The sequence below is a fragment of the Crocuta crocuta genome, unplaced genomic scaffold (assembly GCF_008692635.1).
Source record: "Crocuta crocuta isolate KB4526 unplaced genomic scaffold, BGI_CrCroc_1.0 scaffold348, whole genome shotgun sequence".
NCBI classification, from domain to species: domain Eukaryota; kingdom Metazoa; phylum Chordata; class Mammalia; order Carnivora; family Hyaenidae; genus Crocuta; species Crocuta crocuta.
The window spans coordinates 5,182,647-5,208,816 of record NW_027529573.1 but is presented as its reverse complement, the minus strand read 5'-3'; positions in this window follow the sequence as shown (position 1 = coordinate 5,208,816).

The following is a 26,170-nucleotide window of genomic DNA, read 5'->3' as shown; positions in this document are numbered from 1 at the left end:
AAGTTACCTCCCTTCTGTGGGCGTCAGTCCCCTGAGGTCTGACTGTGGCCTCCACCCTCCCCTTGTCATGGGATTAAACTAGATGCCAGGCAGAGAGCGCTTCCTGATGCCGTGCAGCCTGCCAAGGAGTGGCTGGTTTCTCCTTCTTCCCATTTTGTGGATGAGGAAACTGAGGCTCAGATAGGCTAAGAGGCTCAGCTGTGTCCCCAGGGAAGGAATGACAACATCGGGACAGAATTGAGGCCTCCCAAGCACACATACCTTATTCCCACAAAACTCCCCAGAGCTGGACATTTGGGAGGAAGATGTGCCCCCTTGTGCTTGGTCCCCAGGCCTCCATTTTACGTATTTGTCAACTTTCTCTCTAGCCTCAGCTCAGGCCTTGGGTCTGAAAACCCCTCCGGCTCTCATGGAGGATGTTAGGTGAGATGAGTCTCCTGTCAGAAAAAGATTTATCTGGGGTTCAGAGTGAGTAAGAGGCAGAGAGGGGCACTCAGAGAAGTCACAACTCTGTTTCCCTCCAGTGGGGCTGTGGAGGGGTCAGACCAAGTGCCAGGCCTTGTTTTTGTTGTGTCTTTATTTTAATCCCCTCCACACCAGCAGTTTTAAGTGAGAAGAATGATGTCTGTGCACCCATCAAAGGTACTAACTGAGCTCCAACTATGTGTAAGGTCTTGAGGCAGATGTGTTTATTGTGTGTGTGTGACAGACACTGGGGTTCACCTAACAGGCATCTCCCAAAAGCCTACATCCATCTATCCATCCATCCATCCATCCATCCATCCATCCATCCATCCATCCACTCATCTATCCACCCACTCATCTATCCATCTACTCATCCATCCACTCATCCATCCATCCACTCATCCATCCATCCATCCATCCATCCATCCATCCACTCATCTATCCACCCACTCATCTATCCATCTACTCATCCATCCACTCATCCATCCATCCACTCATCCATCCATCCATCCATCCATCCATCCATCCACTCATCTATCCACCCACTCATCTATCCATCTACTCATCCATCCACTCATCCATCCATCCACTCATCCATCCATCCATCCATCCATCCATCCATCCACTCATCTATCCACCCACTCATCTATCCATCTACTCATCCATCCACTCATCCATCCATCCACTCATCCATCCATCCATCCATCCATCCATCCATCCACTCATCTATCCACCCACTCATCTATCCATCTACTCATCCATCCACTCATCCATCCATCCACTCATCCATCCATCCATCCATCCATCCATCCATCCACTCATCTATCCACCCACTCATCTATCCATCTACTCATCCATCCACTCATCCATCCATCCACTCATCCATCCATCCATCCATCCATCCATCCATCCATTCTTCCTTCCTTCCTTCCTTCCTTCCTTCCTTCCCTCCATCCCTCCATCCATCCACTCATTCACTTCTTCATTCAGCTAACATCTGAGGCTCCTACCTGCAAAGCTCACTGTCTGTATGGGGGACAAGCATCACACCATGAGCTGATTAGTACTGTGCTGGTTCCTACCAGAGACAGGTACAAAGAACCATGGAAATGAAGGGGTGAAGCAAAAGTTTCTCAGCCAAAGGGGCATTTGACTTGGGCTCTGAGGGATGATTAGGAGTTCACTAGGCAGATACAGGCATTGTAGGAAGTGGTGGGAGTACTATAAGAGATGTAGAGGAGGCAGTGTATGTCCAGAGGTATCTTTGGATACATGGGATATCTTTGGGGGTATCTGNGGTGCTAATGAGGTGCAGAGCTAAAAAGGTAGTTTGGGGCAAATTATTAAGAACCATGCTCGAGTGATTAAATTTTGCTTATTTAGCACTGGGGTGGGGGCAGCAGAGATTTTTATATAAAGGAGGAAATATCAGGCCCATATATTTATGTTGTTTTTTTAAAATATATTTTTAAAATTTATTTCTGAGAGAGAGAGAGAGAGGCAGCATGAGCAGGGGAGGGTCAGAGAGAGAGGGAGACATAGAATCTGAAACAGGCTCCAGGCTCTGAGCTGCCAGTACAGAACCTGATGCGGGGCTCAAACTCACAAACTGCGAGATCATGACTTGAGCCGAAGCCAGATGCTTAACTGACTGAGCCACCTAGGCGCCCCAGATCCATGTATTTAAAAAAAATAATGTTGGATGGATTGGAGATCATACTCCCTTCAAGGTCTTATAGAAAATTGAGTGTCTGAGGTAGGGGGCATCTCTGCCCCCAGAAAACACAGCTCGCTGGGACGCTAGCAGCTCTGAGACTTAGTTTCAGTCTTACCTCTTCCAGGAAGACCTCCCTGATCACTTCTTCAGTTGTTATGGTCAGCTGGTAAGAGCAGTAAGGTGTCACCCACATCTGAGTTTAAATTTTGGATCCTTATTTGGCCAGCTCTGGCTCTTGAGAAAACACTTCATCCATCCCTTCCTCTGAGAAAGGGGCATGATACTAATTGTATTAGCCAGGTAGGACTCTTCTGAAAAGCAAATGAGATCACGGATGGGGAGGTGCCTGCTGCTGGGTCTCCCCCCTGACAAGAGGGATCAGGAAATGAGTCCTCTGAGCTGTTCTCAGATCGCTCAAATCAAACACTCTGGAAGTTTCTGGCCCCTCACTCCCTCCCTCCCGGAGACGTCTGCTCTGACACTGTTAGTTTTATTTCTAGAACGGAGGATCAGGGACAAAGCGAACCCTCTTAGTGCCAGCACTGCTCATAAATTATGGGGAGATGAGAATATTTTAATACAAACCAAAGATTCTCCAGTACAAAGAACTGTTCTGAGAAGTGTCCCCCACCCCCCGCCTTCCTCTCCCTCTCCGTTCCCCTGATATTTGGAGCTGAGAAGTCTCCTCGGGGAATTTATAACGAGTGGAATATTTAAGGATAGGGAGCCAGAGGTCTTTTCGGCGTTCTCGTTTCAAGGGAAGTCACCTCGGAGTGTCTGGTACGTGCCTGAGTGACATGAAAGGAAAGCTGTGTGCAGAGCAGGGGAGAATATGCCAAGAATTGTCAATTATGCAAAAAAAAATCGCTTGTCCAAAAGAGTGATGTGTCTGGCTTTATTCCCCAGACGGAGTTCAGCGTTCTGGCCGAGGCCTTTGCCAGACTCTGAGATTTTTCTGGAAGTGCCTCGCGGCTTGGCTCTTCCTTCCCACCAGTGACGACGGGTCACTCGGTCACCGGGGGGCCACTTTCCACCTGCTCCTTGGAGATCGCTATAGGATTTGTGCTTTGACCCGTCTCAAAGAGCCCCTGAAATTCTGAATCCTGTGGTTGGGAGACAGTGTCTGGGGGAACTTGGTGAGTTGCCCCTCTTCACCCCCCACCCCCCCAGCCAGGACAGGAGTAAAATCTGTTCAAAGAATGTATCGGTTATCCGAGGCCACATTTCTGCTGTGTAATAAGCAGCAACATAGTCTCAGAAGCGCATACCAGTTAACTTTTTGGGGGTTTGTTTGTTTTTGTTTTCTCACCACTTTCCTGGATGGGTCTGTTGATCGGGGCCAGGCTTGGCTGATCCCAGCTGGGCTTTGCTCGTACAGGCTGGTGAGTTGGTTGGAGGCTGATCTAAGATGCTATCACTCTCATGTTCAGCGGCTGACATGTTGTCTGGTGCCTTCCGTCAGGCTAGCCTGGACTTGCCTGCCCGCTGGCTGCCAGGGTTCTAAGGAGACACTGGAGGCTACAGGGCTTCATAGGATCCAAGCTCAGAACTGGCATGATGTCACATCTGCCACAGGCTATCGGCCAAAGCGAATCACACGGCCCAATGCTAGGGGTGGGGAGGAGCCTCCATCCTTTGATGGGAAGAAGAACTTCAAAGTCACGTCGCAAGGGCTGTGGATTCAGGGAGGACAGAGAATGGGGGCCTTTTTGCCCTCAGTCTACCATGAGGGATGGACAGACGGTGGTTCACTTAAGTTATTCCCGGCACCTCGATGTTGGGTCCTCTGCCGGGTGCTGGGTCAGAAGTGAATAGGAGACATTCCCACTGTTCCATGCGGAGGGCAAGAAACGGGCATAGAAACAGACAATTATGGCCCACCCTGGGGGAGCCCAGAGGAGGCACCAAACACATTCCCTGGAGATCCGGGAAGGCTTCCTGGAGGCTGTCGCTCCTGATCCGAGCTTTGACATTTGAGTGGGAGCTCACAGGGTGAAGGAGGTGGCGAACAGGGAGCAGGGTGACAGCAGAAGGGGAAGCTGCTTCGGGCGGAGGACACAGTGTGTGCAGAGGCATGGGCACAGGTGACGACCTGCAGGGGGTGGCCTTCTTGGTGGCCGGTAACAGGTGGGGGCAGAAGTGGCTCAAGGTGAGGCTGGCGGGGGCACGGAGACCCCACCTGGCCCTTAGTGGCTGCTGTGCGGGCACAGGTTCAGCAGGGACACCGGGACCCGGGGACCCGGGAGGAGGCCTGGGATCCCTGTGACCTGCTTAGGGCCGGATGTCCCCTGCCTGGGCCTTACAGTAACGGGAAGTAGCAAGTTATTGAGTTGAGATGAGCCGCAAGCCCAGAGCGGGGCGTCCAGGGAACTCTGATAAAGGAGCACAGGGAATAATGAGGACATTGTTTAAAATCTTTTAATGTTTAGTTAGTTTTGAGAGAGAGAGAGACAGCGCATGGGGTGCAGAGATTGAGGGAGACACAGAATCTGAAGCAGGCTTCAGGCTCCGAGCTGTCAGCACAGAGCCCGACGTGGGGCTCGAACCCATGAACCGTGAGATCACAACCTGAGCCGAAGTCAGACGCTCAACTGAGTGAGCCACCCAGGCGCCCCATAATGAGGACATCATTAGTAAACAACGCCCCGCCCCCATCCATCCGGAAACACTGAGCATCGCCTGTGAGCTACGTCTAGTGCTGGGTGCTGGGGAATCAAGTGCCTGGAGGCTGTCACCGGGTCTGGGCCCTTGCCATCCAGGGGGTGCAGCTGGGGCTTGGAGCGACCCCACGTCCATAGCCCACCTCTGCCGGCCCTGCGCACCCTGTTGCCCGGCTTCCTTCCCTTCTCGGTGACCCAGTATTGCTGACTTGGTCGTGCTGTTCTCTTTATCTACTCCAGGCGCTGTGTGCTTCCTCCTCTCCGAGATGGTGAGTTCCATCAACGCGGCCATCCTATGCGTTTTGTCCCCACCTGTATCTTCAGCCCCTGGCTCAGCTCGCCTGATCTGAGCCTCAGTTGTCACATCTGTAATTTGGGGATGTTGGACAGTAGCCGGTCTTTCCACCCTTTTCTGAGCCGCCTCTCTGGGACTACGGGGGTGATTCTGACCCATGGATCTGCTTGCCTGTGAGCAACGCCTGGACTCCCCACCCCTAGGGCGGGCGTGGGGATGGATTAGGGGAAGGACATATAGCAGGTAGCATGGGACTCTACAAACGAGAGACATTTCAGTCCCTCTTTCCACATCCCTTCAGCGGGGCTTTCAAAAGCTTTCTCCACCCCAAGGGGGATGCCAAGGTCACCTGTGCTCATGAAGAAGGTGGTGTAAAAAAAATCAACACTGGGAATTATTTTCCAAACAGCATGATTGACGTGCCCTCCTCCTCCCCCCCCTCATCCTTATCTTCACTTGGGTGCTTTTTAAGAGGATGCCAGACACCCACGTCCTCCCTGGAGCTTTGCTCAGGCGTCCCTTTTATTTGAATTCGGGGGAACTGGCTGAATGCAAAGCCATCAAAGCCAGAGTGGCCCGAGAGGTCCACTTGGCCCAAATTGGCCAGAAAATGAGTATTTCCCAGCTGTCACAAAGGGCTCCATCTGACCCTGGGTCCCGAAACCTTGGCCTCCCCCTCTCCCCGGGAGCAGCTGGCTCGGTCACTCTCCCAAATTCCTAGCCCGGCAGTGGTTAAAATGTGATCCCTTTTATTCGAGTAATAGAGACGAAGTTCCCGGGCCTTCGAGGAGCATCAATCCCGAGATTTATTAACCAATTTAAAATACTATTGTCTTTCACTTCAGAGCAAGATTGAGGGGTGTTGTTGCAGGAATGTAAAGGCACAGTGACTGAGCCTCAGAGCCAGGAGGTGTCTGTACCTAGGACTCAATAGATATTCATGAACATTCCCGTATTTAGTGAAGGAAATAACTTAATACCGACAGTGCGATGGAATAATAGCTATTTCCTGGCTGACTTGCAGGCCTCGGAAAATGAGGTTGCAGCGGCTTCATTTTTCTTGTCTTTTCCTGCGCGCTCCCTGCCAGGGAAGGCGGCCGCTGCCGGGATTCTCTCTGCATTTCCAATGAGCTGGGGCTTGCCACCCCCGCTCCCAGCTCCGGTGCTTCCCTTACCACCCTCTCTCCCTGCCGTGACCTTGGCCTGAGCTGCCTTGAGAAGTCACCCGAGGCCCCGATTTTGTAGCTCAGATCGGGATGAAGGTGATTCAACCTTTATTCAGGTCGAGGGTGGGCGGGCTGGTCTGTTCCAGATGGCTTCCGCATTGGTTCGTTCATTCGTTCATTCGGTATTTGCTGAGCGTCTACCATGCCCTAGATGCCAAAAACGCAGATATGAACCCTCTCAGGTCCTTCTCTCTTGGAGCTCACAGTGCCTTGAGGCCTTCCAGAGGCTCCTAGAGTTGTCCACACAAGGCTCAGTGAGGCTTGAAGAAACATAGGGTCCTGATCCCTAGGGAGCAGATGGCCAGGAAGGGCAGTGTAAACCTTCTTCTTCCTCCTCCTCCTCCTCCTCCTCCTCTTCTTCTTCTCCTTCTTCTTCCTCCTCCTCCTCCTCCTCTTCTTCTTCTCCTTCTTCTTCTTCTTCTCCTCCTCCTCCTCCACCTTCTCCTTCTTTTTGAGAGAGTGGGGGAGGGGAGGAGCTGGAGCGGAGGCAGAGGGAGAGAGATTGAATCTTAAGCAGGCTCTGTGCCCAGCACGGAGCCCCATGCAGGGTTCAAGCTCATGATCCTGGGATCATGACCTGAGCTGAAATCCAGGCAGATGCTCAACCGACTGATTTACCCAAGGGCCCCAAACCATTTGCCTCTTAAAAATTGCCTACCTTATGGTTCAAGTGACCTTCTTTACTAGCATGATTTCATTTGGACCTCATCGAAACGTCACGATGTAAACTTTCTCATTCTTCCCATTTTACAGGTGAGACAGCGAGGCTGGGCCGGATGAATCTGGGCAGACACAGAACCGGACCCAGGTCTCCAGGCTCCGTGGTGCCTCCCTGGCCTGTGGCTTTTGCTCGGGTGGTGGGTGCAGAGAGGTTATCCCAGGTGGTGGGAGGAGCCCGGGCAAAGGCACAGGGATGTGAAATGGCCTGGCGCTTTTAGGGAGCCTGAGAATCGGCTTAGGGCTTGAGGGGAAGATGGAATGCATGCTGGAGCAGGGCTGGGGTGGAGACGGGTGTACAGGGGAGAGGGGCTGGGCATCTTGGGAGTTTGGCCCTTAACTTGTGGGGGCCAGTGACTGATTTCACCCTGGGGGGGAGTTGTGTGTGTGTGTGTCACTGGGGGGAGGTGTCTATGCAGGAATACATCTTTCTTGAACCTACAGACTGATCTCTGTCCTTTACCATCCTGCCCTGACCTGCATGGATGCATCAGTGGGTTCCTGTGCCCTGTGGGCCTGGCTGGGTTCAGCTTCTGAAGATCCTGGCAGGACATCAGAGAGCAGAGGAGAAGCAGGTGTGTAGGCCCATTACCTGGCTCCCTGCGGGTGGCTGTGGCCTGAGATGGAAGGTCATTGCTGGTCGGGGCTGCTCTGATACCCCTTTCTCTCCACCCCATGCAGGTAAAAAGTCCTAAAATCCAGGGTTCCGCAGGACTGCGTTGTTTCCATAGGGTCCAGAGTCGAATGTCTTTTTCAGCTTCTAGAGGCCACCTGTATTCCTGAGCTCATGATCCCTTCCTTTATCTTCAAAGCCAGCAACATAGCATCTTCCAGTGTTTGTCTCTGTCTCTCTCTTTCTGTCTGCCTGACCACACCTCCTCCCTCCTACCTGACCCTCCACTTGACCCACCTGTATCCCTGTTACAAGAACTCTTATGATTATATTGGTCCCACTGGGGTAATCCAAGAGAGTTTCCCCATCTCAAGATCTTTAATCCCACCCACAAAGTCCCTTTTGCCACATAATGCGATACATTCATAGGTTCTGGAGATTAGGATGGGAGCATTTGGTGGGGGGGGCAGTATTCAGTCCACAAGAGTGGGGAGTTTTGGACTCAGAAATCAAGCTGGGCCAATATCTTAAGTAGATATGCTCTCTGACTCAGCCCTGGAAATGAGCATACGTGGCTGTGGCCACAAGGGCATGCCTGGTTCTAGCATTCCACAGTGACCTTATACAAGTCACTCAGACTCTCTGAGCCTCAGTTTCCCCGCCTATAAGATAAAAGACCCTGCCCTGGTAAATCTGAGCTCAACTTCTTAAGAAGCCACGTGGGTATATATGCTCTCAGAGAATCACTATTCACAGCAACCCATTTGGATAGAGAGAGATAGACCCAACTTCCAAAGCCACGCCCCTGGCTTGGAGACCAGAGTGCGTCTTAATACACTGGCGTCCATCTCCGTGTGCCCCCGGCNAGATAGACCCAACTTCCAAAGCCACGCCCCTGGCTTGGAGACCAGAGTGCGTGCGTCTTAATATACTGGCGTCCATCTCCGTGTGCCCCCGGTGACTGAGGGGCAAACACTAAATAAGGAGCCCATAGTGTTATGTAGTGATGAGTGTTATGAAAAACAAAGTAAGAAGGGGGCTAGTGAGACCGGGATTCTCTGAAGTTGGGGAAATCGGGGAAGACCACTCTGAGGAGGTGACACTTCATCAGGGACCCAGTGATTGGGTTAGGAGGCACGTGGCAAGATTCCAGGCAGAAGGAGCTGGTGCAAAGGCCCTGTGGTGGCAGGGTCATGGTGAGTCCAACAGCAGGGAGGAATGCTGAGGGGGAGGAGGGAGGTTGACAGATCCCAGATCACGCACGACTTTGGGGCCATGGGCAGGAATAGGTCTGTGTCTCAGGAACAGTGAGGAAGCATGGAAGCATGAGATGACACGTCGGGTTGGTTTTGGCAAGATCCCTCCTGGCTGGTGAGGAATGGGGAGGAGAGAGAATGGGAAGAAGAGAGAAACATCCTGGTTGGCAGATTGGCCACAGGCCCTCAAGGGAAATTCCCAGCACTGCGATGGGGGTGGGGACTGCTTTCAGGGTCCGTAAGAATACCATCCAATGGTGGAAAATAACCTTGGCTTTTCCTTCCAGAAATGTTTGGGGGGAAGGACTGTCATCCTCATTCTCAAAACCACAGAGAGAGGCTGATGGCTTTACTGAGCTCACACAGCTCCCTGGAGCCGGTGTTGGGGCGAGGCTGCAAGCCCCCTCTGTTCTGGATGTTTTCCACCATGTCTGGTCGCACAGAACTCCCCTCCATCCCCTCTCTGGGTCTCAGGGGCCTCATCTGTAAAAGGGGGGTAACTCCCATGCTTACCTCCAGGGGGCGCCCCAAGTTTTAAGTGCAATAGGCCAGGGAAGACCTGTCCTCTGTGCAGGTTAGGAGCAGTGATGGGGCTATTGTAGGCTTGGTCACGTTGGCTTCCCAGAGCTCCTCCCCAAGGCCTTTGAATGAGCCATCTCCTTTCCTCCCAGGGCTGCCTCCTTGGTGCTCCAGGCCTCTGCTTAAACGGCACTGCCTCAGCGAAGTCTTCCTAGGCTGCTCCGAGGGAGAAAACTCTTCGGTTATTGTCTGGCTCACCTCTTTTCATTCCCTTCACAGCACTAATGACCACAAAGGCCAACGCATTCATTAGCGTGCTCGTTAATGAATTGTGTGTGGCGGGCTCTCTCCGGGCAGGGACGGTGTCCAGGGTGCTGACTGGGGCCATCATTACAGAGAGCTTATTATGTGCTGTGCCGTCTTCTCCAAACTTCACCTGGATTAATTGTCTGGACGTGGACAACCCCGCATCTCCCATTTTATCGATGGCACCCGGAGGCAAGGCAATGTTCCCAAGTTCATGGAGCTATATAGCAGGTGCACCCATGGGTATTGGAGCCCAGACCGTGCCTGGTTCAGAGTCAGCACTCGGGCAAATCAAATATTTGTTGCAAGAATAAACCAATGGGTTTTGCTACAAAAGGTCTTTGTTGACTGACTATGTGACTCTCAAGCGTTGAGATGCATCAGATGATCAGAGCCGCAGGTCAAGATGACAAAGTGCCCTCTCTGGGTTCCAGCCTGTGTTGAGCCCTTGCTGCTGGCTCTGCAACTGAAGGAACAAACAGAGCTGTACTATGGCGTTTCTAGGCCCGGGACATTTTTGGCTTTGTGGGCACCTTCCTCTGTTAAAAAAATAATTAAACACTGAGGGTGTCAGGTGGCTCAGTCAGTTAAGCGTTGGACTCTGGGTTTCAGCTCAGGTCATGATCTCACAGCTCGTGGGATTGAGCCCTGCACCAGGCTCTGCGCCGACAGTGTGGAGCCCGCCTGGGATTCTCTCTCCCTCTTTCTCTGCCCCTCTCCTGCACATGCGCTCTCTCTCAAAATAAATAAATAAACTTAAAAAATAATTAAAAACTATTTTATGATTGTGTTGGTGTAAAGAGGAATGTAACTCAGCCGGGATTATATTACAACGTTGCTTTTAATTTTAAAGGAAATGAAACATGTTCATGGTCCCGGGAAAGGATGGTGGTACTGAGACACTGCCTGGTGTGCTTAAGGGAGCAGTCAGCCCCGAATGGTTGAGCTCTTGCCAGACATTGTCTCGGGCTCAGCACATCCATTATTTTATTTAAATCACAAAGCAAACATTTGTAGAGGGAGTAATTATGCCCATTGCAGAGAGGGGAAAACTGAGGCTTAGAGAGGTCAGCCAGCTCCCTCAAGAGACCCGAGTGAGTTGACGGCAAAGCTCACGTCTGTCTGATGGTTTACCACACTGTCACAGAATGTTCCAGAAGGGCACTCTTTGGCTGTGCTGAGGGTGAGTTCCAGGTGGCAATGAATTCGTCACAATGTCAAGATATATGTGGGACTGGAGCTGCACTGGCTGATAGGACAGAAAGATTTGGGAGACTCAGGTGGATTCTTGCTTGACTTATGGCTCCACAGTGATGGGGAGTGGTGGGGGCAGAGGACGGGCCAGCTCTGTGCCCTTGTGCTTGAACTTCTGGGCCAGACCGGTTGTTGCGTCTGTGACTGCTGTCGGGGTGGATGTTGGGCCTCTTTATGGGCTGGGAATAATGACGCCCAGCTCTGAGTGCAGGCGGCAGGTGCAGGTGGAAGTTAATAAACACTGTTATAGTCACAGAGCAATTGCAGACTTGACCATGGAATTGGAGTACTAGCCAAGAGGCACATGGACCCCTGAACGTCAGGCTGCACACCTGCACTTTGTCAGAAGGCCAATGACAGGCCAATGTTAGCCGGCCCGGCTGCTCCCTGGTCCTTGACCTTGGGTGAGACACTTCACTGTCTCAGCCTTGGTGGTATCGTCTGTAAAATGGGGCTAACGAGAATTCAGATAACAGCTAGGCAGAGAGGAGCATGCCTCAGGGCTTAAGCCCGGCGCCTTGTTGAGCACTGATAAAAGGGCAGCCTTTGAAGCCAGGAGCTCTTGCACTGTGAGTGAAGGACTGGAGGCTTATTGATTCAGCCCACGGATATTTACTGAGTTCCTCCCAAGTACTGGATCTGGGCTTGGGGCTGGGTAGACACACTGCACTGGAAGGATTGTCCTGGGCCTTACGTTCAAACAGAGGGACCAGAAGATAACAGCGATGAGATGAGATGAGGTGAGATGAGATATGTCGACGGCAGCAGTGGGGGAGGGGAAGGGGGCCTGGGAGAAGAGCAGAGCTGCTTTTAACTGAGGGGATGCCAAGGGAGGAGGCTCTGATAAGGAGACATTGGAGCGGAGTCCTCAAGACAGTGAGGGAACAAGGCGTGGACATAGCTGGGGGAAGGCACTCCAGGTGGAGAGACCAGCAGGTGCAAAGGCCCTGAGGCCGGAATGTGCGGTCGTGTTGAGGAAGGAGGAGGTGAGGGTGGCCAGAGTCAGTGGGGAGGACTGAGCTCAGAGATGAAATGGGAGGCAGGCTGAGCGGGGACTTTGTTGGGACTCTCCTCCGGGGAAGGCCTTGTGGCCACAGTGACCCAGCATGTTGTCATCGGTTTGCGGCTCTCAGCTGTTGTCCTCATTCGGGTGGCTCAGCTTGCTGAGAGTGACCTGCCATCCACACCCACTGACTGACTACAGCAGGGGGTTAAGGGCCTGGCCATTTCCACCTGACGTGGCCAACTCCAATGGGCCACCTCNGTCAGCTGAGCGTCTGACTCTTGATTTCAGCTCAGGTCAGGTCATGATCCCAGGGTCGTGGGATCGAGCCCCGCGTCCAGCTCCTCACTGAGTGTGAAGCCTGCTTAAGATTCTCCTCTCTCTCTCTCTCTCTCCCTCTGCCCCTCTGCTGCTCTCTCTTTCCCGCTTGCACTCTCATTCTCTCAAATGGAAGAAAAAATAGGATGGAGTTTCTCCCATCCCCACATCCCAGATTGTGAGACGGGGGCATCCGGGCTGGGGTCCCAACCTGCGCCAGTCTTGTGGGGAGCTTCAAAGTCTCGGCTCTCAGTGCGATGGGGAGCCCTGGAGGGCTGGGGTCGAGGAGGGGCACGGTCTCATCTGCCTTCTGGAAGGNGTGATATTGTTAGTCCTGACAACACGTGTAGTTGGGGGACAGGAGTCCTGGAAAACAGGGGCAGAAAGGCGCCCTGCTGTTTGGTGCCCAGAGGGGCCTTCTGGGGCATCATCTCCCCCAAACCCTTAGGGTCCCCAATACCGCTCCGATTTTGTTGGGATTCATTCTTTCTCTGCCAGGCCTGGTTCTGGGCGTCAGGGACCCCGGCATGACCCGACACAGTCCTGACCCGAGGGGCTGACAGTCTGGTGGTGGAGACAGCTCCGCACTGGATGGCAAAGTGGTGTAAAGTGCTCTGCTGGGGAATAGAGGGTGTGGGGGCACTGGGGGGCTGTCCTAAGCTACTTTGGGGGGTGGAGTAAGGGAAGGGGTGACCCAGAAGGAAGCAAAGCCCAAGTAGGAGTTAGCAAGGGGGTGCGAGTGGGGAGGAAAGGGTGGAGGTGAAGGAGATGGGGCGGTTCGGGGTGCAGAGGGCTTGCGGGGAGGCCGGGGGCGGAGGGCGTGGCAGGAGGGGCTCGATCCAGGCTCAGGACTCTGCCCTCCTACTTAAGGCTGCCCTCCTTCAATGTCCCTGCCCGTCACACAGGCCATCTGTGACCCCAGCTCTGGCTGTCATGGCTAAAAGAGGGCCCTTCCTGACCCCAGGGATGGCCTCCATCACACAATCGGGAATGCTGAGACGGAAGTACCCTTGGGGCATCAGGAGAAACTGAGTCCCAGACCAGAAATGATTCAACCGAGGACACAGCGCAGAGCTGGGCTTGGGTTCTGTCCTGACTCACACACACAGAGGGCTCGTCCTTAAAGCGTTACCCTGTTGTTTGCACGAGCAGCTAAAGCCTGGCTGGAGCCCTCTGCGCGGGCCTGGCACACAGTCAGTACACAGTGAATATCAGTTCTCTTTCCATTTCCTTTCCAACCCCAGCTCTGCCGCCACTCCCTGGCTGTGCAATCTTTGGGTACGACTTCGCCCTCTCTGGGCCTTCCCTGCTTGAGAGGAAAGTGGGGTGAGAAGCCGCCTGGAACTTCTTCTATGTGGGACTGGCATTCTGAGAATAGAAAGGGACAGTCATTCGGCTGCAAGGATAGTCACCCGATTCCATTTCCACTCAGATTTTCGTCTCCTCAAGTAGCCTGGGACATCTTCTTTGCCTGCAGGCCTGGGGTGCAAATTGGAAATAGGGGAAGGGGCCCAAAGGAGAGCATCCACAGGGGGCTGAGGTGGCCCCAGTGTGTGCCCGCGTGCATTTGGGTTTCGTCCCTACTGAAGAGTCATTTCCGGGCCGGCGGCTGCCCGTCCCCTTTGAAGAGCCCTCGCGACAGCCGCCATCCATCACCGCCTTGGCATGACTGTTAAGTACCAGCGCTCCGTGCAGAGGGCTGCGAGAGGGGACTCTGAGAGGGGTCAGCCCAGGGCCAGGGAATTAGAAAGAGGCAATCAAAATAGCAGGTCTGGAGCAAACTGGTTAACACATAGGCTGTGAGCGAGACGGCGCTGGGTCAGATCCCTGCAGAGCGGGAGAGCGGCGCTTGCTCGCTCCATTCCACTCTTATTTTTTTTTTCATGACAGATTCTTGCTCTTCCTTTGTGGGAATGGTCCCCTCCTATACCCCGGGCTCCTCCCAGCCTAAACCCTGGCCTGGACCATAGCACATTCCAATCCTTCTGTCCAAAGAGAGCAGGTTGGAAGGTCACACCTGCTGGCCAAGCTGGCCCAGTGAGACTTGGGTTTCTGCTGGGGTGGCCAAGGAGGCTGGGGTACACCCAGAGCTGTTTCTGGTCATCTTGCCTCCCTGAGGGAGATTTTGCCTGAGAGTGAAACTATCACACACACACACACACACACACACACACACACACACACACACAGGCACACCAAGAGGTGGAGAAAGACAGATCACTGAGTGACTGAATCCAGCCGTGCCTGATGCTGTTCCCTTAAATGTTGGTACTACATGAGCCTATATGCTCCTTTCATCGCTTTAAAATGTTTTGGGGCACCTGGGCGGCTTAGTCGGTTAAGCGTCCGACTTTCGCTTAGGTCATGATCTCACGGTTCGTGGGTTCGAGCCCCGCGTTGGGCTCTGTGCTGACAGCCAGCTCAGAGCCTGGAGCCTGTTTCAGTCTGTGACTCCCTCTCTCTCTGACCCTCCCCTGCTCACGCTGTCTCTCTCTCTCCTAGAAATAAATAAAACGTTTAAAAAAAAATGTTTTTCCCCTCCATCTTGAGTTGGTTTCATGTCAAGAGAAGTGCTGAATCCCCACTATGACACACATTAGACATGTAGTTTCACCTCTTTGGACCTCAGTTTTCTTACCAGTGGAATGGGGATGGCAATAATACCTTGTGGGACTATTATGTTAATGAAATAGTGTATGCACAGCACTCATCACAGGGTCTGGCTATAATAAAAGCTTAATTCGGCTATGAGGCAGCCAGGCTCATCTTTTTAAGGTACACAGAGCCCCTCCTTGGCCACATGTTCTCGTGTGAAGGGCCCCCGTGAGGCTTGAACACGGTATCATGAACGTGAAACGCTTACCGTGGGCCTTGTGCATTCGAGTGTGGCTGTTCCGTGGCAGCTCTGATTAGGAAATTACAGAAGCTCAGGCAACCAAGGAACAACGGAATGGAGAGCAGGGCGCTGTGGAGGGACCGAAGGCCAGGAGAGGCTCTGGGGAAGACACACCATCATCCCCTTTGGGGACTGGGAGGTCGTCTCGATGGGCGGCGCTGCTGCCATCCGCGGGGCACTGAGCGCAGCGCCTGAGACACACTGGTGAGTGGGTGTGGGGACAGGAAAGAAGCAGTGAATGTTTCAGCCTCAGACGTGGCTCCGGCTCGGTCCTGCAGATGAGGGGCCACGTGAGTTCTTGAGCAGAGCGCACAGGAAAGCGTCATCGACGCAAGTTTCTTGGCAGAGGAAGGCACTGGCTGGAGGTGGGGGGCCAGGGCGTCAGGGGCAGGAGTAGGTTGGAGGCCCCGGGGAAGTGGACAGACCAAGTGACAGGCTGGACAGAGCTCTGAGTACTCTGAGCCCAGGGTTGTGTGTGGGTCAGGTGTGTGTGTGAACCTGTGAATGCATGCGTGACTGTGTGAGCACGTGAGTGTGTGAATGTGTGAGTATGTGTGTGAGTGTGTATGTGTGTGCATGTGAGTGTGTGTTCTTGATGAGCTTCTGTGAAGTGAGTGTGAGCACGAGTGTGAATGTGTGAATATGTGTGAGTGTGTATGTGTGTGCATGTGAGTGTGTTCTTGATGAGCTTCTGTGCACTGGGTGTGTGTGAGTATGGGTGTTGGTGGTGAGTTTACATGCATTTTGATTGTGTGTTTGCATGATGTATTTTGACTGTGTGCACATGAGTGTGTTTGTCCCTAGTTTATGTATTTTTGAGTGTGTGTGTGTTGGTGGGGAGCTCATGTGTGTTGAACGTGTTGTTGAACGAACACCGCTGCATGAGTTGAGTGTGTGTGCAAGCAGGTTGGTGTGGGCGGCAACGTGTGAGCCGAGCCGAGGACTGCTTGAGTGTGTGCTTGGAAGTGTTGATGTCTGGTGGGGGGGAGACATGAGTGCAGTGGGTGAGTGTGCGTGAGTGGGGGTGTGAGCTGAGTGGAAGCATGCCCGAGTGCATGTACACATGCGTGTACATGCGTGTCTGCTGAAAGCTGAGTGGACTGCTCTTCCTTGGGTGCTGAGCTCCGGCCACACTGTCACCAGTGTCGTCCACACTTCTGCCTGTGTCCCCACCGGGCTGAGCCCGCAGGTCAGCCCACTAAGTGTGGGCTGGGAGAGTGGCACCGGGCACCGAGGGCACTCTGGCCAACTTGGCAGGTGCCCAAGGGTTCCCATGCAAGGGGTGTCCACCGTGCGGCTCTGAAAGGCTCTACACGGTCATCAGTCGTAGTCCTTGCAGCAAAGCTTATTAGATCTACATCAATATATCGCTATCTATATTAATAACATTCTACTATTTAAAGGACTATATTCTGATTACAAATGCAATGCATGCTCATTGCAGTAAATTGGGAAATTAAAAAAAAGGAAAGAAAATCCATCCATAATCCCATCCTTTGGAGATAATTACTATTCTCATTTTTATGTATATCTTTCCAGACTCTTTTAAAACACATTCACACATATATTATTATTATTATTTTTTTTACATCATTAGGACTCGTGGCAACATCAACTGCAACTCACCCAATCTCTCCTAAACAATCCCCATGTTATATAGTAGTCTTTGTTAATGTTATCTTGACTAGTTCTATTGAATTCCATGATAAAAAATAAAAACCCACAACATTCCTGTATTATTGGCCACTTCCCTCCCAATCTCTGGCCATACTACATGGCGTTTCTGGAACGTTCTGCGTTCTTCCCTTTCTGGGTCCTCACATGGCTCTCCCCACGTGGAGATCACTCCTTCTCTCATTCTTTCTTGATTCCAGTCACTTCGAGATTGTAGCCTCGCTGTGCCTCCTCCAGGAAGTCCTCCCTGAGGCACCAGTTCTGGAGCAGGGTCCCTCCTTCTGCAGAGACCTCTTTTTCTTTCCTCACAGTGTGTGGTAAGGAGATGCCCTTACCAGGCGCTCCAAGGATCCCAGGGTGGTATCTTATTCACGCCCATAAAAATTGGATGAACGTGGAATAAACACCTGCGACTCACACCCTTGGCTCATCTTGATAGACATTTGATAGACAAGGAGCTTCAGACTCCGAGGGGCTGTGGACGCTGAGATGGAGCAGAGCCGTGCTCAGCATCCGGTTTCCTCTGATTGCAAAGAATTGTTCCCATTTCGCTACATAATTCTCCAGCCCGGTACCTGCCATCGCCCCTCCCCTTAGCTCCCCACAGCTTCCAGCTCCTGGAAAAGGCCAGAGGCAGAGTCAGAGCAGCTGGGGAAAGGGCTCTGTGACCCGGGGAGCAGAAGGCGTCACCTGCTCCAGCAGGGAAGGAGCCGGGAACGCTCCCATGACGCTGGCATTTCCCGTTATTTTCTTCTGGAGGAGAACTTGGCCTCCTTCCCTCATGCTGGGGGACTCACGAGATCTGATTTGAAATCCACTCAAGTGTACATCCACCAGCTTCCTCTTGGCACGGGCTGGGGGGCCTATAATTAGAGCAGACACCGTACCATTTAGTGGGTTTCATTCACACGAACAGAGAGTGTGCTTGCAGAAGGGGACGGCTGGAGAAGCAAGCTCGGGAACATTCTCTGGACGGCTTGCACTCGCTGAGCGCCAGAAAGATGCCTTTCTAAGTTCAGGGATGGTAGCTGGCGGGACGGGGGTGGGGACGCCATCCTGGGGAGGTGGTGATGCGCAGAGTCCTTAGACACGTCGATCTTGGGGTGGGGCACTCATGCTCAATCGCAGCCCCATCACTCAGGTAAGCAGCTCAGCTGCTGGAGACGGTGTACACATGAGACCACAGCCAGCGGTCCACGGTCACAGGACTTAGTGTGATGCAAACAACCACCACCACCCAAATGCCCAGCATGTACTGAGCCTCCATCGCGTCCCAGACCCTGTTCTGGCACTTTACATGTGTGAACTCAGTTTCAGGGCACGTGCGAAGGCATATTCATATCTTCATTACACGTTTGAGGAATCTGAGGCTCAGGGAAGTCATGCCACATGCTCTAGATCACACAGGGTGAGGGCTTTTTACTACTGTCCCAAGGCACGGAGGAGAAAGTGACAGCAGAAGACACTGTCTGCGATTGCCTCGGGGGCATGTACGAGCTCATCAGTGTTTGGATCCACATTTTTCCTTCTTAGCATCTCGGACCCAGAAAGGGGAGAGAGTTGCAGGTAGACTCTTTTATTGGGTGCATCTAATAGGATCTAGGTGGTTTTTTAGGTATTATTCTATCTGGTTCTACATTCTGGGACATTCTAGGTGTGAAAGAATAGACTCGGAGAATGGGGTGTTTTTTGCCCAAGGTCCTGTAGAGCTGTGATTCAAACCATGGTCAGTTCAATTACGAGTGAATTGCTCCTTTTACAATATGGCAAGACCACTTGAGCCAGTCTGGACACCTTTGGATGCAGGGTGTAGCTTTTAAAGGGAAGAAGGAAATTTGTTTGATCATCTCACTGAAAACTCTACAAGTAGGCCTTCAGGCATGGCTGAATCCAGATGTCTTAATGAAGCACAAGCATTTATTTTTCTGCCTTTCTTTCCTCTGTGATGGCTCCGTGCTCAGAAAGTCCCTCTGAGACTGCCCACTGGCCTTTCGGTATTCGGGACTGGCTGACTTCCCCACCTTTGACTCTGGAGTCATTATCTCACCCCAAGCCAGAGGACTGGGTGATCGGTCCCAGAGGGTCAGCATTTTGGGACTCAGAGCAGGGCAGGGAAGGAAGAAGAATGGACTTGGGGTGGGGCACCAAAGGAGGAGAAACCAACACGCTCTCCTGCTCCTCACGTCCAGGCTCCGGGTCTTTGGTTCCTTGTGAAGCTACAGATTTTCTGCCCAAACTGGAGACTCTTCCCTGAAGCTCAGCCTGGGTTCTAGGGACTGAATCTTCCTTACTCCCCCAGCATTGACTGGGCCCTCCTCCCGATGAGCCAGTCAGGAGGAAGCGTGAAAGCCTTCTCCCTCTGGCTGGGGAATCTCTCTTTGTTGAAGTCCAGCGCCCCACCCGATGCCCGATTCACCTCCAGCGATCCCCGTGACTTCCTTGGCTCTATTTCTTTCTTGCTTGTACCCCAGCACCTAGCTGCCTCTTGGTCCACCCACACCTACACTTCACCCATCCCCTAACACCCCCACCCCGCCCCAGGCCTTGACCTCTAGACCTCTCTTTCTTGCTCCCCACTCTTCCCCGATGTAGCACCGGGGACCAGCCCTGCTCATTCCTTCTACTCCTCCTTGGCTCTTGCCCAAAGGGGTCCCCTCTCTCACCCACTGCGTGGCTGGGGGCCAATGACCTCCTGCGGGCCTCGATCTTCTCAGCTGCAGAAATGGGATGACTCCCTCCGACCGGCTGGCTGTGATGGAAGCCTGAGTTGGCAATTGTATTTACAGTACCGTGAGCACAATATGTGAGGAATTATCAGGAGGGTCCGGGCTGCCGCGAGGCTGGATTTGTACTGATATCACCCCATTATGAGGTGTCATGTTGCATTTGCAGGAGGTGTTGCACGGAATCCCACTCTTGCACTCTATGAAATATTCACCCGCTTCCCCTGGAAGGGACGGGGCTGTCTCCCTGCTTTCTGGCTGCTACACCGCCAAGTCAGGCCCCAGGCTGTGACTAATACAGGTTGACACTGGGACCCAAAGCACAGCCTTGGGCCCGGCCCAGAGGGGTGGGGCTGGTAGGTGGTGCAGAATGGAGGGAGGGGACGTGACACCAGCCGTGGTCCAGGGTCCCTTAGGGCCTCACCGCCCACTCCCACCTGCTCTCTATAGGCAGAGACACATGGGGTTGAATTGAGTCCCTCCCCCACCCCACTCCCGGGCCCAGATTCCTATGTTGAAGTCCCAGCCCTCAGTGCCCCAGAAGGGGACATTAGAGATGGGGTCATTGCAGATGAAATTAGTAAAGACGAGGCCGTGTGGAGTAGGGCGGGTCCTCATCCAATACATCCGGTGTTCTTACAGAGAGGGGGGATTTGGAGGCAGGCACACACATGGGGAGAACTCCGTAGGAAGACTGGAACGATGCTTCCACAGGCCACGGAACATGCCAGAATGTTGGAGAGAGGCCTGGAGGGGATCCTTCCAATAGAGCTTTTGGAGGGAGCATGGCCCTGAAGACACCTTGATTTCAGACTTCCGGCCTCCTGAAGGGAGTTTCCAGATGGCCAGGGGGCCAAGGCGACCCAGCAGGGGCCGGGGCCGGAGGATGCATTTCAGGGTCAGCCAGAATTGACTTTGAAAGTGAGAACTGAGGTTTCCGGAGGGAATTTGGTGCTGGAATCAGGGCTCCGGAGGTAGAATGCGGACACTATCACTTCCTCACTATATGACACTGGGTGACCTTCTAACCTGCCCTGGTCTCAGTTTTCTTATCCATAAAATAGGGACAATGCGCTTCTGAGCATTTCTGGGAGATGACAGGGCACAACACCTGTAGAGCACGTAGCCTAGTCTGTGGCACATGGAAAACATCTGAAACATGCTAGCTTTCTTCATAGCTAGCCGAGTGACCTTGGGCAAGCCTTAGTTTTCTCATCTGCAAAAGGGGGCTAAAAATCCGGACTTCACATTTTTGTTAAAAACAGTTAATAAGGCATCCAGACATTTGTCCCAATAACTGGCAGATAGTCGGGACTGAAAAACTATTTATCTTCCTTCTCCCCATTTCAGTTCCTTAACGCTGTGGTTACCCGCCTTGTGCTTGAATACCTCTAGTGATGGGCGACTCATTACCTTTCACAATGTTTATTCTATAGGGAATGGAAACTTCACCCAGAGTCCTTATCCAAAGAGATTTTCCAGAGTCCCATGCATGTGTTATTCTTAATTCTCAAGGCTCCATTTTATAGATGAGGGAGCTGAGGCCGAAGGGCCACGAAGAAAGGTTAGCCCAAAGTTTCCCAGCTCTGCCCATACATATTCCAACCATGCCCTAGGGCACGCACACTCCAGCTGCCCGTCTTTTTTGTCTGCCTGTTTCCTCTGGAAGCTCTGAGTGTGTGTGATAAAAAGGCAGTGAGTGTGTGAGTGGGTGAGGGTGTGCGAAGACGTGGGGACGTGGCCCACTTCACAAGTCTCCTTCCTGGCTTCCCTCCACGTCCGCCATTGCCTCTTTAGGTTTGTGTCGTCAAACCGGAAGCGGCTTACACCACTTCTTGCTTCGAACTTGAACGGCTCTCTGGGATCTTGGAGAAGATCTGCAAGACCCTGACTTGGACGGCAAGGGCCCGCCTGACTCTGACTTCTTTCCTAACCCCATCTGGGGCTATCCCACCCTCACCCACCTCACCCTGTCTGGAAGCTTTCAAGTCTTTAGACAGACCATCTGTATGGTTGCCTTGGGCCGCCCGGGGCTCCTCCTTCAGTCTGGACATCACGTGGTTGCAAGTTTTTATCCTTTGGCGCCTGGAAAGCTCACCTCTTCCCAGCAACTCCCCCTGTGTCTCCCAGGTGGGTCAGTTCCCACCTGGAGGGTCAGTAACTTCCTTCATTACACTTGCTCATTTCCACACCACCCAAGGCTCCAGTGGCACTACCGTATTTATTTTTACGCCTGTTTGGTGAATGCCTCTTATTCTGTGCAGACTGAAAGCTCCAGAGAAGCAAAACCAATGTCTGTTTTTATTCACAGTTGGCCCCTTGGTACCTGGTAGGTGCTCAATAACTGTCTTTTGAATGGTCAGATTTGTAAACGTGTGAGTTTGGGTCTGGGGTGTGTGTAAGGTGGGGCATGATCATGTATTCCCAGGGGACTGACATATGCATCAGGTTTGTAACTTTGAGCTGACAAATTGGTGAACGGCCAAAATTGCGTCCCCAAAGAAACAATTAAGGAAACCGTATGTGTTAAACCTTGCATGGATTGGACTTGGAGACCCGTGGGGTGTGTCACTGTCCCCACTGAAGATAAGGACAGTTCCTGATCACCATTATGCCCCCAGACTCTAGCCCAGTCTGACATCAAGTATAACCTTCAGTGAATATGTGCTTAATGAATGTCTAAAGAGAGAAGAATATGTAAGACAGATGAGGTTCAAGTTGTGGGGTCACGGGGCTTGTCTCGACCACAGAAAACTACGTCTCACATTTAGAGCTGTCCAGAGATGACACAGACCTGGGGGACAGTTGGTGGCCTTCACATCCCTTCCAACTCTGAGAGACCCAGACTCTGGGACCTCTCCCTGACTGGGCAGAAATGGACAGAAGACAGAGTGGCTTTGCATCGCCTTGTAGGGAGCACTGAGCAGGAGGGGTAGAAACAAACGAGCAGCTTCCCTCCTTGACCAGGGTCTGGCCCTGTTTGTCAGACCTGGGCGTGCAGGCAGCAGGGCCCTCCTTGAGAAGGAACACCGTCCCTCCTCCTTCCCTCTGCCCTCTAGCACCAGTCCTGAGCCTACCTGGTTGCCTTTGTGCCCGTTTAATGATTCCCCCAGGGCTCGGGATGCGTGTTACTAAAGTCACAACAAACAATCAGGGGCCTCCTAATTAAAAGCCAGCCTGAGGTCTGTCTGCTTGGAGCTGGAGCCTGGCATCATCTGCATTTCAGAAAACAAAACAAAACAGAACTAGAATTACGTGGCGGAGGCCTTAGTAGAATGCGGTGCTAGGAAGTCAGGAAAGAGCCACTTTATTTTTTATTTTATTTATATATTTATTTTGAGGGCTGGGGAGGGGCAGAGAGAGAGAGAGAATCTTAAGCAGGCTCTGGCTTTCAGTGTAGAGCCTGATGCAGGGCTCGATCTCACAAAATCAAGAGTTGGATGCTTAACCGACTGAGCCACCCAGGTACCCTGAGAAAGGGCCACTTTAGAGGGGGAAGTAGAGCCTGGTCATGTTCCCTGAGCTCAATGGGGATTGTCAGGGCAGTATGTTCGCAATGACCCTCAAGTGGTGGCCAAGGATAGTGGAAATAATTTGGACTCAAATGGCTAAGGGTTAGGCATCTCTGTTCCTCTGTGTGACCCTGAACAAGTCACTTTATCTCCTTGGGCTTTGGTTTTCCCATCTGTAAACTGAGGATAGCAATGGTATTTACCTCCTGCAATCGCTAGGAAGGGCGACCTAGCACAGTGGTGAACACAGAAGGTTCTGGATGGTCAGAGGCCTGCCTTGTGCGGAAAAAAACGTATTTCTTACACCGAGGATCTTACATTCTTGAATTTCTGCTGCTGGGCCCTGTAGTTGCTTAACAGTGGAGAAATGCTGTTTTGGCCATTTTGAGTGAGCGAAGTGGTCATTTATTTCACTCCTTGAAAAAAAAAATTGGCTTGAGGAATGTCGGAATGTCAGCAAAGGGATGGATGGCCTCAGAATCCATTTGGATTAATTTCCTCACTTTGAAGGTATGATATACCTGAGATCCAGAGAGGGAAAGATGCTTGCCCTTGGCCCCACAGCCTGTGAACAGGCAGAATGAGGATTAGGACTCAGTTCTCTCATTTTCCACTGGTCATGGCTGTGTGGCAGTTGGCCATAGTCTAAGCCTTACTGCGGAGACTTGAAGCAGCCTCCCTCAGTCCCCAAAGCTGGAGCCTGGACATTCTCTTCCACTCAACGCCTGTGCGGAGCCGTGTCTCAACACAGAAATGTGAACATAACAAAACCACAGGCTGACAGCCTTGTGTGCACAAACACAGCGATGGGGGAGGCGAAGGGGAAGTAAGTGCTCTCTTGACTTCTGAAAGGAAAACAATTTTCTTTCTTGGTAGCTGCAATTACTTGGAAACCATGTCAAAACAGTTGTGTTTCTCCAATAGCATCTCTCTCTGTCTCTTTCTTCCTCTCCCTCCCTCCCTTCCTCGTCCTTGCTTCCTTTCTCACCAGCGTTCAAGGGGCCAAAGAAACCACAGGGCCATCAGAAGTCAAATCCTCACCTTCGCCCCCTCAGCTGAGCTGATGGGTTTCATTCCTCATTCGGGTCTCTAGCAAGGCATGACTGTTTGATTCAATTTCTTTATAATGTGGGGAGTCCCTTATGGATGGATGTTTTTGAGAAGCTCAGATGGCTTTCACCTCTGAGGAACATTCTGAAAAGTTGTCTGCACAAAGTGAGAGTTGCTGTTCATTCAATGTGGTCTCATCCAACTTCAAACCTTTTTGAAAAATAAATAAGACAATATAACTTAGAAGAACAAAGGAGGCATCATCCACTAAACAACAGACCGCAGTCATTGGTAACTTTGGGGTCGCTGAGTTCCATGACCACTTGGACAACCGTGTCTGTACCTAAAACACCCAATTAATGGCCATATTCCCCCCTGTCTGATCACTGAATGGACTTGGGGGAGAGGTCACAGATTCTAGCTCACAGAGACACTTTTGTTTTAAGTTCTATTTAGGACTCTATGTTCAATTACAGAAATAAGTGTTTGAACAAATTAATATATCAATTGAGCAGAATAAGAATTGTATAAATGCAAAGTCCCCCCCAGGCCAAGAGAACGAGGATTTAATTTCCACCTCTGCCTCAACCAAACACCGTTTCAAATACACACTTGAGACCTTTTAGGAGTTCGTAGCTCTGTTATTTCCATCTCCAGAAGTCCTGTCTGGTGGGTGTGACAGCCAGTAACCTAAATGCTGTCCACCCCTTGAGATTCTCAGATCCTTGAGTGCAGAGGACTGACCTCACTTGCCTGTACAGCACCAGACACACAGTGAGTGCTCAGACAGCAAGACGATGAATGAATTAATTAATTTTAAAAGGAAAATTGAATTTAAGCTCAATGAGGGCAGGAGTTTATGCCTTTTAGTTTTTATTTTCTCCTCTTGAAAACTCAACATTGAGATCAAAGCTTGGTACGTAGTGGGTACTGCACATACTGACCGTTTATTGCATGTGGGAGTGGGAGGGGCAGTAAATGAATGAATGAATATTGGAACAAAGACTCCCTTTCCTTGCTGATTGTGTGAGCCAGAGAAAGTAATTTCTCTTTTTTTAATAGGTGAGGAATGGAGGCTCAGACGAAATGATTTATAATAAGTTCTTGGTGAAGTGTAAAATGATATACAAATGTGTTTGAGTTGTAGACTGATACAATAATGCCAAGGAATGGGTGCCTGGGTGGCTTAGTCTGTTAGGCTCCTGACTCTTGATCTCACCTCAAGTCTTGATCGCAGGTTCATGAGTTCAAGCCTCGTGTTGGGCTCTGTGCTGGGTGTGAAACCTCCTTTAAAAAATGCCCAAGCAAAGTGCATGAAAAGTTGCTCAGTATAGCTAATCATCAGAGAAATGCAAATCAGAACAACAGTGAGATGTCACCTGACCCCTGTCAGAATGCCTAACATCAAAAACAACAAGTGTTGACGAGGATGTGGAGAAAGGTGAACCCCATGCACTGTTGGTGGGAATGCAAACTGGTGCAGCCACTCTGGAAACAATGTGGAGGTTCTGAAAAAAAGAAAAGAGGAGAATTACCTCATGATCCAGCAAGTCCACTTTTGGGCATTTAGCCAAAGAAAAGGAATATGGTATCTTGTGGAGATATCTCCACTCCCCTGGTCACTGCTGCACTTACTCACAATAGCCAAGTCATGGAGATGACTTAAGTGTCCATTGATGGAGAAATGGATGAAGAAGTTGTCACACACACACACACACACACACACACACTGGAATATTATTCAGCCATGAGAAAGAAGGTAATCCTGTCATTTACAACATGGATAAACCTTGAGGGCATTATGCCAAATGAAAGAAGTCAGACAGAGGAAGACAAATACTGTCTCTTATATATGGAACCTGAAAAATCCAAACTCACAGAAATAGAGAGTAGAATGATGGCTACCAAGGGTTTGGGGGTGGGGGCAATTGGGAAGAGTCAGTCAAAGGATACAAACTTCTGGCTA